Below are 12,036 nucleotides of genomic sequence, written 5' to 3'. Positions count from 1 at the left end.
TATTATTGATCATCAAGATCTCAAACACATCAATACTGATAGAATAAGATGATTTTAACTCCTGATGAGTGTATTGAATGAAGCAGTAGTTTAAATAGATTATATTGACAAGAAATCCCGAATTGACAGTGATTTTATGCAAAATGAGTCTCATAACCTGTGAAAGATATAAAGCTTGTGTGATTGAAAGATTGCTAGCTTTGTGAGAAGTTATATGATGAAAGGATTAGTAAGCCAGATCACGTGACCTGATACAAATCAAGTACAGGTATAAAAAATGACTGGAAAATGTGAAGTAATGAAAAATCAGTCATGATTTACATTATTTTTTATCTCTCTATCTCTCTATCTTCTTTATATTCTCTTTTCAATATGTATATTTCAACATTTCAAGTGGTTTAGTAAGCTCATTCACCGCGTTCTCAGCAGATGAAACATATTGAATAGATATCTCATTCTTGTGAATAAGATTCTGAAGAATGTGAAAATGAACCTCTATATACTTTGAGCGGTGTGAAATTGCTTTGAAAGAGAATAGCTCTATGACAGACTTATTATTAACATGAATTGTATAAGTCAGATCATTGACTGTGATGAAAATGAGGTAATTATCAGCATTCAGATTGTTGAGATGAAATGAGATGAAGTCAGTGTCTTCTAGAAGCTCTCAGAGACAGACAAGCTCATATACAGTCTCAGAGAATGCAATATATTCAGCCTCTGTTAATGACTTAGAGACTTCTGTTTATCAGCAGCTCTGTCATGCAACAGAATCATCTGTCATGTAGATGATATAATCAGTGATTGAACAGAATTCTGAATCTCTACCAGCTCAATTGATATCTGTGTATGCTACAGGTTCAATTTCGGCACCTCTGTGATAGATTATACTCTCATTGATTGAACTCTGTAGATATCAGAGTGTATACTTGTATACAGCTCAGTTCTTTAATGTAGGTCAGAAGCTGAATCATTCAAGAAATTCTGCAGTGAAGCTCATATTAGAACATGTATTGAATGCCAGATATTGCAGAAATCTGATACTGAATTAATAGAATTATAGAATAAATTCTGCTGTGTATGTAATCAGTTTCTCATTATCATTCATAAAATCAATGTTCTTCTTCATAGAAGTGAATATAGAAAGACAGTCATTCATTAAGAACTTCTTCAGAAGATTTCTTATAAAGAGAGATTGAGATAATATTAATAAAGTTGAATCTCTATTAATCTTCATTTCTAGATAGCAGTTGAAATCCTCTATATTCTTGATCTTATAATTAGCAGTGATTTTGACTCTGACTCAGTTCAGATCTTCAATTTTCAGGCTGTAGAGATGAACATTATTCACATAGATAATCATATAGATCTGTCTTTCATTATGAATAAATAGTTCAGTATTATAGAGACTGACACAGAAGTCTGAGTGTAATAGCATCTTTTGCAGCTTCTCATACTATAAGAGTGCTGCTTGCTTAAGACTGTAGAGTCTCTGTATCAACTCACACATAAGATTATCACAGTCTTCATGAAATTCTGTGAGTTGATTCATATATATTCATTCATCAGCAGACAGTTGAGTGTTTAAAAAAGCAGTTACTATATCAATCTGCAGAACATATCATTCCTGAGATGCTGAGATCATTATGAGAGCTCATGAGATGAATGCAGAGATAACAGATGCAAAGATTCTTAAGTAATTGACTCTCTTCTGTTGAAGATTTCTGCAGACAACTCAGTGAGTCTTATAACAGATAACATCACTTATATTATTGAACTTTTTATCAAATACTCATTGGCTGTGAAGAACACTCATTTGTGGTGTTCTCTCAATCAGTTGTCAGGCCTTTATCTGTTTCAAACAGTTGATCTCTTTAATACAGGCCTTGTAATAATACTTTCATTTCATGGAAGCTTTGGCGCGTGTGAGGTTTTTCAGAATTGAAAGTGCAGTGATCTCGGGATCAGTGAGTAGGTCTTCAAGACTATCTCTCACTGAAGATTCCCTCACTGTTGATTCCCTCACTATAGTGATATTTCTTGTAGATGTTGAAGAGTCATTAGATTCAACTGTGAGTTCTGAGAAGTTCAGTGTATTCTGCACTAAAAAGATAGGTATTCTCGCGGAGATATCATAGTCAATCCATCAATTATTAGTGAGTATGAGAAATAATAAACACTCAGGTTAGATTTCCTCATCAATGAACAGATCATCTATTGATGAATCAGAAATCACTGCAATCTCTTGACAGACTGCAGTGAGTAGATCTGATGTCACTGAAGAAATTACTGCAGCTGCTTTACAGACTGCATTGAGTAGAATCTTTGAGTTGTGTGTTATCAGTATTGATGAATCAGCAAGATGAAGATTCTTCTGAAAGATGATGTCTTTTAATATGTATAAACATCTGTTGAAGAGGTTCATCAATCTATAATTAATAAAATCATTATAACTCATAAAAATCAACTCTTTGAAATGAGAGGTCATCTTATTGATGAGCTTGAAGACTATCTTCAAGAATGCTTTGCAATCTCATCAGTGAATGCTGTGTGCAGAAGATAGAGCTTCAAGCCAGGCCTCATACAGTATAATCAGCTTTGTATTTTCAGAGTCTTCATACAATATTATTGAGATTGATATAAGATTAAGCAGCTCTGTGACTATAATAACTGTCTCATCTCATATCTTTTTCAGAGCTGAAGAGTCTATTAATAGTGATCAGAACTTCTCAATGATCAAACTGATTAATCATTCAGATACTTCATCTTACTGTAAAGTATGAGAGAGAGTTAACTCTCATTTTATATCTTCACTGAGCATATATGCTGTGACTGCATTTGAATTCAATTCTTCACAATCTGAGTGAATGATTGCAATGTCATATCTCAGCAGATTCTTGATAAATTGATTGAAGATTTGTAAATATCTCAACATCTCATTCTTGTGTTTTAATAGGAATATTCACCTCATACAGATGGCATCATCTGTTATCATCATTACAAGCTTCTTACTGATGTAAGATGATATATCATTCTCAGTTTTAAAAGTCTCATCATCACTGAATATATTCACTCAAATCTTCAAGGCCTTGCAGGTGATACAATGTGATGTGAAATCCTTGTAGAAAGCGTGTTTCTGTTTAGTCTTAACACATGTAACACAGAATGATAATTTCTTCAGACTGATAATGATAATATCAAATTGCAGGTTTCTGATCATTTTTAATATACTATTTTCACTGATATGATTAAGTCAATGATGTCACTCATCTATCAGAAGCTGTTTCAGAAGAACTGCAGATAATTGAGATAAAAATGAGATAATAAAGAAATCAGTATCTGAATTCTTAGAGTTAATTAACTGTTCAATCTTCTCACAGCTGAAAGATCTCAAAGACTCAGCACTCAGATTATAATCTATTGAGATTGCCTTTGATTTCAGAACAGTCACATATGTCACTGCTTTATACATTGAGTCATTCATTATTTCATGAAATGTTAATGAGCTGTTAAATAGAATGTAAATATTATTGTAAAACAGATTGACATAGAAGATATCACTGTTGATAGATGATAGAAACTCAAAGTAGTTCTCAGCATTAACTTACATATTACAGTGAATATAGCTCTGACATTTCATAAGCTCAGTGAAGATCAGATTTGCAGATAGTTCTGACATATAGTATATATAATTGAATTCTATCAATCTTTCACTCACTGAGATGAATATAGTGTCAACATTCTGAACCTTCATAATAACCTTATTAGTCACTTGAACTGTTGAATCATTGATTGCTATAAGTTTCAAAAATCATGATCTATCACTCACTATGTGGCATTCAGCATCACTATTCCATATAGTGAGAAAATTCTTGTAAGGTTTTATAAAACAGGCTGACACATTAATAACCTCTGTGAGGTTTGTTATCTGATAGATGTCTGATTCATCTGTAATAAATAGTTAGATTCTACTCTCACTATTATTCTTTTTCTTCTTTTTCTTGAATTTCTTTATTCTCACAGTATTATTTATTCTTCAATTATTCAAAGCACTGTCTGAATTGATCAATCAACAGATGTCAAAGTGAGATCTCTCACATTCAGAATAGATAGGTGAATTTCCTGATCTCTGATGATTTCAGAAGCTCTCTTGAGTACTATTATAATTATGTTCAGTACAGTCTTCACAGGCTGAATTTGATGTATTGTTGTTAATAGTTGTTATAATCATTGTAGCTGTTGTAGCTGTGTTGACTGCAGAATCTATATTCTGCAGATTCTTTTTATCTTTTGAAGAATCAAGCTGTGAACAGATTTCCTTCATGAGAAGATCAACATTCAATATCACAGCTGTGAATTTGAAATCCTGTATCTTCTCTATCTTCTTCTAAATGTAATTTCTTCAATTGTTGAGTAGAACTGAGTAGAAGATATCAAATGTTCACACATCTGAGAAGAAAGCATTCAACATCTTCAATTTTATAATGACAGATCAGAACTTTTTGAAGAATGTGTGTAGATTGATAACCTGTGTGTTATCAAGAGACATGAATTTCAGAACTGTCTCATAGTGTAACTGTGTTTTAAGAACAGAGTATTCCTGTTCAATCACATTTCATAGAGTATAAGTGATTCAATTTTCATTATATTTGAAGAAATGTGGTCTGACATCTGCACTCAAGAAGTTTGAGATGAATATGTAGAGTCATCAGTTTCTGATGTCTCAGAATGATGCTCATTCATCATCTCTTTATAGAGGGTTCTGAGTCTGTTGTTTCTCTATCATATATCAACACTGTGTATCAATCAGTTTCAATTTCATGAAGATGCTTCATGTGATGTAATTAAATGTATCAGTTAGACTATTTAATCTCACAGTATTCTTGACATCTTTCTTAAATTGAGAGATTGCCTTGTCAACATGACTATTCAGTTCATAAAGATTGAATTTCAATCTTTCACTGAGATTAGAATTTCATGTGACTGTCTGAGCTGTTAATGTAATAATAGAAAGATTATTAACATTCTATGATCAATCTGTGAAGAATGAGAATCTCTGTTAACAGAGTTTTTTCAGTTATAGTTCAAGTTCTAAGACTCTTTACTTTCTCTTGTTCATCTCAAGTATTATCTTGAGATGCTTCATCTGTTAATCTGATATTATCTTATCTGAACAGTAAACATCTGAGTGTTCAATATTCTCATCAAGAGAACCAGCTTTATCAAGCTGTTAAGTAGATTAAGAGGCTGGCCTGACTATGTTAGAAGCTGTATTCAAACCAGCTTTGAATTAAGAGAGTGTTATGAGATATTCTTTAATGAAGCTTTTAAAGACTTCAGAAGAATGTTCACTGACAGAGTATAAGTGTGAAGAATCATTATTATCAACTGCAACTGATTCAGTGAAAAGAATGTGAGATTGTGAATATGTATGTAAGTGTGATTGTATTGAATTCATCATCTTAATATTCATTTATTGAATTCTTGTCAATATCATTCTCTTTTTTCTTGCTTTTTTGCAAATGTAATGTGTTTTCTACAAGCCTCTTTTTTAAGTGAGCAGTAGTATTATTAATTATCAAGATCTCAAATGCATTAATACTGTGGCGTGCTTCCGCTCTCTATTCAAGTCAATCCTCTATTCAGCTCTAGCTTTCACTTCATCTCTTACTGTTTTCTGAAGCTTCTGTCACTACCTTCTCTCTCTGCTCTTCTCTTCATATGTGATTACTTCTTCTATGAGAGCTTTCACTTCTTCTCTACAGAGCCTTCATTCTTTCCTTCATATGTGATTACTTCTTCTATGAGAGTGTTCACTCCTTGCCCCGGTGGCCGAATGGTTAATGCGGCCACCTGGTAGCGCCTTGGCGTGGGAAACCAAGGCGTGTGGGTTCGAAACCCGCAGGGGATACATTAAATCCGGAACTCAAGCACCTCAGGTTCCTAATAAATACAGAGGTGTACAAATCGCTTCAATAAATCACTCTATGTTCCTGGGCTGAGAAGTTTATTATCGCATGTATCTAATTGTTACTCCTTTGTATTTCCTATGTTCTTGTTATCTTGACGTGGTCTCAACATCTGTATTTTCCTCCTGTATAACCAACACTTGATCTGTATTTAACATCACGCAAGGACTCATCATAAGCTCCGCTTGTATATGAGTATAATGAAAGAATAATAATAATAATAATAATAATAATAATAATAATAGTGTTCACTTCTTCTCTACAGAGTCTCTGTTCTTCTCTTTATAGATGATTGCTTCTTCTACAAGAGTTAATCTCTATAAAACAATCACTGTATATATAAGAGTGTACACTCATCTCTCATCTTTAGAAGAATAAGACAAGTTTTACTCTTATATCTGACTCTATGTAGCAGTGTATACTACAATTTGATAGCATGTCTTGTTAAGAATCAAGTTCTTCTAGTCTCTTTAACTTTCACTTTACTCTTAATATACATAGCACTGGTGATTGAACCGGGCTGCAGACACTGAGAATTGACTAGCTGATAATCAGTCTAGTTAGTTACTCTATCTTCTTTTAATACTGTAGCTAGTGATTGATCTGATCTGCAGTTGTTTAAATCTATCTTATTCAACACTACAGCTGATAATAGATTTAACTGATGATTATTTAAGTATCTTCTGCTTCAGAATGCTATAGCACTAGTGATCAGTCTAGAATGTAGTCACAGTTGTGATAAACTTATCTTCACACTCTTATATAACTTTGTCAGCTCTGTCATGATAATGAAGCAGAATGAATAAATCACTTAAAGTAGCTTTAATTAGTCACTTTCTTCTGCTGAACTGAATGAGCTCATCAGTGAAATCAAATGACTCATTCAAGAATTCACTGATGAACTCAACTCAGAATGAACTTACTTATAAGCAATGACTGAAAAGCATACTATTATAATTGCAGAAGTCTGATAAAACACAGATAAATAATATAAGAGTGTTAAAAGCTAAGTGACATTGTACAATTATATCAAAGCAGAAGACATTCTTATGAGTGTATCAGTCAGGTATTATAATGACATAAAAACAGCTCTTAACTTCACTCTGATAGTGGAATGAAAGAATGTCATTGATTTCTGATTATAGATCTTTCACACAGATGTTATAAAGAATACTAAGAAGAGAGATCTGATAGTCTCAAGCTTTCATGAATTCAATCATCAGAACTGTGCTTCTTCTGATGAAGTAGCAATACTAGATATGATTGAGAAGTTAGAACAGCTAGAAGCCTGACTGGCCTGATAAGAGAGTGAGCTTAATGAATGTGAACATCAGCTTAATCAGTGAAAGAAGCAGTTGAATAAGTGTACTGCTCTTATTAACAAACATATCAGCAAACTTCAAGAGAATCTCAAATAGACTGACTGTGTGACCGTGTCTGAGACCAGAACCAGAATTTTTGATAGTTTTATTGTCAATTCGACAGATCTCATTACACGGTTCTAACATTAGATAGTAGTCTCATACTGTCTCAGTGAGACTTACTGTCTACTCTTATCACATTTTTCAAATGAGACCATGATTTCCACTTCTCAATTTAAATTATTTTTATTGCTTTAAATGGCTTTAAATCTCATTTGAGTGTTACCAAAAAGCATTACTTTTTAAAAAATTAAAAATAGTCTAAAAAAAACCTTAAAATGTCTAAAAATAGTAACTTTATGCCAAGAATGGAACTAAATGAGACCAAATGAGATCACTTTCTCATTTTTTTCAAGTCATGGTTTCATTTTGAGATCTGATATATAGTCACTTTGCATGTTTATTTAATGATTAGTCCCAGCGGGATTCACACCAAGAAATGTATGAGACCAGATCAAATGGGATCAAATGTGAAATTCATGGTCCCGGCGGCCAGTCTAATCTCAAATGATTGACAGATAGAAGAAGCAGATTAATAGAATGTGTGAAATAGCTAGACTGGCCGCCGGGACCATGAATTTCACGTTTGGTCCCATTTGGTCTGGTCCCATACATTTCTTGGCGTGAATCCCGCTGGGACTGGCTATCAAAAAAACATGCAAAGTGACTATATATCAGATTTTAAAATGGGACCATGACTTGAAAAAAATGAGAAAGTGGTCCCATTTGGTCCCATTTAGTCCCATTCTTGGCATAAAGTTACTATTTTTAGACATTTTAAGGTTTTTTTTAGACTATTTTTAATTTTTTAAAAAGTAACGCTTTTTGGTAACGCTCAAATGAGATTTAAAGTCATTTAAAGCAATAAAAATAATTTAAATTGAGAAGTGGAAATCATGGTCTCATTTGGAAAATGTGACAAGAGTAGACAGTAAGTCCCACTGGGACAGTATGGGACTACTATCTAATGTTAAAACCGTGTAATGGGATCAGTCGAATTGGTAATGGGACTATCAAAAAATCTGGTCCTGGTCCCAGACACGGTCACACGGTCAGTCTAGAAATAGCTTTCATGCTGAGAAAGTCATGTTCACTGCTCAAAGACAGAAGCTGAACTGTCATCAGCAGACAGACTGTTCAGCTCAGATTGACAGAACAGATATCAGAGCTGATGATTCTCTCAATGAGTCTGCACAGCAATTAGATGCCTTCTTCAAGAAAGACTTCAAATCATCTTCTAGAATCTGATGAATGTCAGCAATTTCACAGGAATCACACAGTGCTGAAGGCAGAATGCATCATTATAATCTAATAAGAGACAGGATTAATTTCCTCAGAGAAGCTGACACTGCATGTTTTACTTATGACTCAGAGAAAAATCAGATGTGCAGAGACCAGGCACCTGCTCATAACAATCTTGATCTTTCATTTAATAGTGAACTCTGTTTGTCTGCATGAAGTGATAATAGACTAGTGAGATTGTGAGCTGATGACATTATGCTATTTGACTCAGTGAAAACAGATATAATAGTATTTATCAGTTACTTGAAATTCATTGTCATGTAGAAGAAAGATGATGCAGTTCTTCATGTATTCTCTCTGTGTCTGAAGAGTCAGGTGTTGAAATGACATAACAGTCTATCTATTGAAATGAGAAAGAATATGAATGTCTCTCTCTCTATCATCATCAATGAGTTAAAATGCGAGTTCCAGCTATCAGAAGAAGAAGCTTGAATGAAAGCTCAGACTCTGTGTTTTTTCTTTAAGAAGTTGAATGAACTGTCTCTGATATTATACATCTCATAGAAGATTAACTTACTGTGAGTCACTGCAATCTCTGACTCTGTTATAGTAAAGAGGCTCTTGTGAAAGAGTTTAGAGTTCAATCTTTTCTTAATCACATCACTTATTCTCACTGAATGATTGAATAACTTCTGACAATGAATTAGAGATAATGAGTCAGTCACTCAATATGCCTGAACTGATCAGAAGACTCAATTCACTGACTATATATATAGTTTCAGACATTTTAAACAGAATAATGACTGCTGTCTGTATCACATCTCTCTGTTCAAGCAGGCAGAAGCTACAAAGCTGTCTGTGTCTATTGCAGAGACAGCAGTGATTCTCACAAGTGCTCTCAATGAGTAAGTTGCTGATTCAGTGTATAACAGAAGAAGAAAGATCACTGATGCCTGCAGCAGAGTGCTATATCTGCAGAGGCTCTCATTACATCAATCACTGTCTTAAAAAAGAGAAGAATAGTGATCATCTGATAAATTAAGTCAAACTGAAGAGTACTGAGAAAGATGATGATAAGCTGCTGAATCTAGATCTCAGTCTAGATTTCAACAGTGAGTTAGAAAAATAATCAGTGAGATAAATACTGAGAGGCTTATCTTGTCTACAGACATTCTCTCAGATGATTATTGAAACATCTTTAATACTGACATATATGCAGTTATGATGTGTGATATCTCTATAAGTGATTAAGAATACATTAGTGAACTACAGTATTTGTCTTACATCTTTCTCATCATTTCTGTCATTACATCATAAGACAATCTCTCTGTTTATATGAATATAGATGTGAGTATATCACTTATCAACATAATAATAGCAAATCTATTCTTCTCTTATTATCAACTGATCTCTATGCTGTATGATTGATACATGAGTATTCAAGAAGTTGACTCAGAAGCTGATGAATCAAACCTATTTATAATAACAGATCTTATCTTGAGAGTGAATGATGATTCTCTTTTCATTGTTAAAGATGAATTTCACTTAGTGTGATATCTTGAATGCAATATAATCATAGCTAATGATGTATTATCATTGATGAAAGCAACTATCAATGTTCACAGTGAGCTTGTTACATTTCACAGAAGATATTTCATAAATGTCAAGATTATCAGAGATGCTATCTACACGGGTAGACATCTGTCAAACTCACAGCTGTCTCAGCAGTGAAAGAAGATTGTCATTTGTACTATCAATGCTGACATCATTCATCATTCTGACTGGGAAGATCCCCTGTTTTCTATCTTATACATTGAATTACATTTGATGAATGTGGAAGACCAGGATAATCTGCTTCAAATTTTCACAGTAGACACTCTTATTAAGTGAGTTCAAGTGAATGTATCAGATCACTGAGTAGCAGAAGACTGAGCAGTTATTTAAGTGATTATCAATTAACATTACAAACTATTTAGCTCCAGCCTAGGCTTATTTTTGAATAATGTTAAGATATCACTGTGATTCATTGATGAGAGCAACTTTTCCAGCCTGAAACAGAGACTCTATTCTTTATCTCAAAGAGATTGTGAAGTCACTGATCAGATTCTGAACCTGCTTCTGTAAGATAGAAGAATTAAATGTGTTTCTCTTGAAGACAGAAATCTCATTGCTTCATCCGCCCTTGTGATCTGACTTAGAGAAAAGCTGAGAGTGATGATTGATTTGTGAAAAGTAAATGCATACTTACTTCTCAATGTATACTCTTTACTGATATAATAAGATATATTGTAATCACTCAGTAGTTCTACAGTATTCTTATTCATGAATATCTGTCAAGACTTCTTTTAATAAGCAATTGAACAGAATAATCATTTCAAAATCATATTTATAATCTCACACTGAGGTCTTGAACATTTTACAGTTATTACAATGAGATTGATAACCTCATCTGAGTTCTTTCAACAGTGTATGAAGAAGATTCTAGTGAAATTTCTATGATAATTTGTATTAGTCTATGTAGATGACATCATTATCTTCTCTCACTTGCTAAATGAACATCTTCATTATATGCAGCAAGTCTTCACAGCTCTCAAGATATCTGAGATAATAATGTCATTAACTAAATGTTATTTCATGTATCTCTCAGTGTGTTTGCTGAGTCATCATATCAGCTGACTAGATATATCTACTCAAGAAGAGAAAGTAGCTGCTATTACTAATCTAGTCTTTCTTATAATACTCAGAGAACTAGAAGAAATCATCAGTCTCTTCAATTATTATCATGATTTTGTCAGTTTTTATATAGATCAGATGAAAGTATTAGAGACTCTCAAGATTAAGTTACTGTGTAATGATTTAAAAATGAGTCAGAAAAGAGCATCATACACAGCTAAGATTAAGTTGATAAGATTTAAGAATCTGTCACAGTTTCACACTCTGCTCACAGAAGTCAGACATTTATTTGATATGATAAAGTAAGTCTTGATGAATACTCTCATCTGAGTATATTCTGACTTTAAATGTCCCTTCATATTGTACATGAATACTAGTAAGTAAAGAGATATTAAAGTAGCTCTATATTAAGTTGAAATAAATAATATTGAAAGATCTGTTCTATTTCCCTCTCACTAATTGAGCACAGCTGAAAAGTGCTACTGAGTAACTGAATTGAAGTGTCTTGAACTTATATAAGCTCTGTGAAAATTACTGCAGTATTTAGACAGTGAGTTTACAGTTATCACAGATTATATTACTCTTATATCTGCTTTTCAGTTATCAGTAATAGATTATCATAGCAACTGACTGATGAATTGAGTCTTAGTTCTAAGCTCATATCTCTCATAAATGATAATTCACTATTATAAGAGCACTGCACATGCTAATACTAATACTCTATTCAGATT

The 12,036-nt window shown here is 33.1% G+C and overlaps 1 pseudogene across 1 annotated transcript; it reads left to right on the top strand.

Moving 5' to 3' along the window:
* Window positions 1–5,822: 5,822 nt before the first annotated feature.
* Window positions 5,823–5,911, top strand: BDCG_17857 (annotated as a pseudogene). Its single transcript has one exon. The product of its transcript is annotated as a tRNA-OTHER (tRNA).
* The last annotated feature ends 6,125 nt before the right edge of the window (window positions 5,912–12,036 follow it).

This window comes from Blastomyces dermatitidis, assembly GCF_000003525.1.
Source record: "Blastomyces dermatitidis ER-3 genomic scaffold supercont1.12, whole genome shotgun sequence".
Lineage (NCBI taxonomy): Eukaryota > Fungi > Ascomycota > Eurotiomycetes > Onygenales > Ajellomycetaceae > Blastomyces > Blastomyces dermatitidis.
This window is presented reverse-complemented; position numbering and strand designations above follow the sequence as displayed.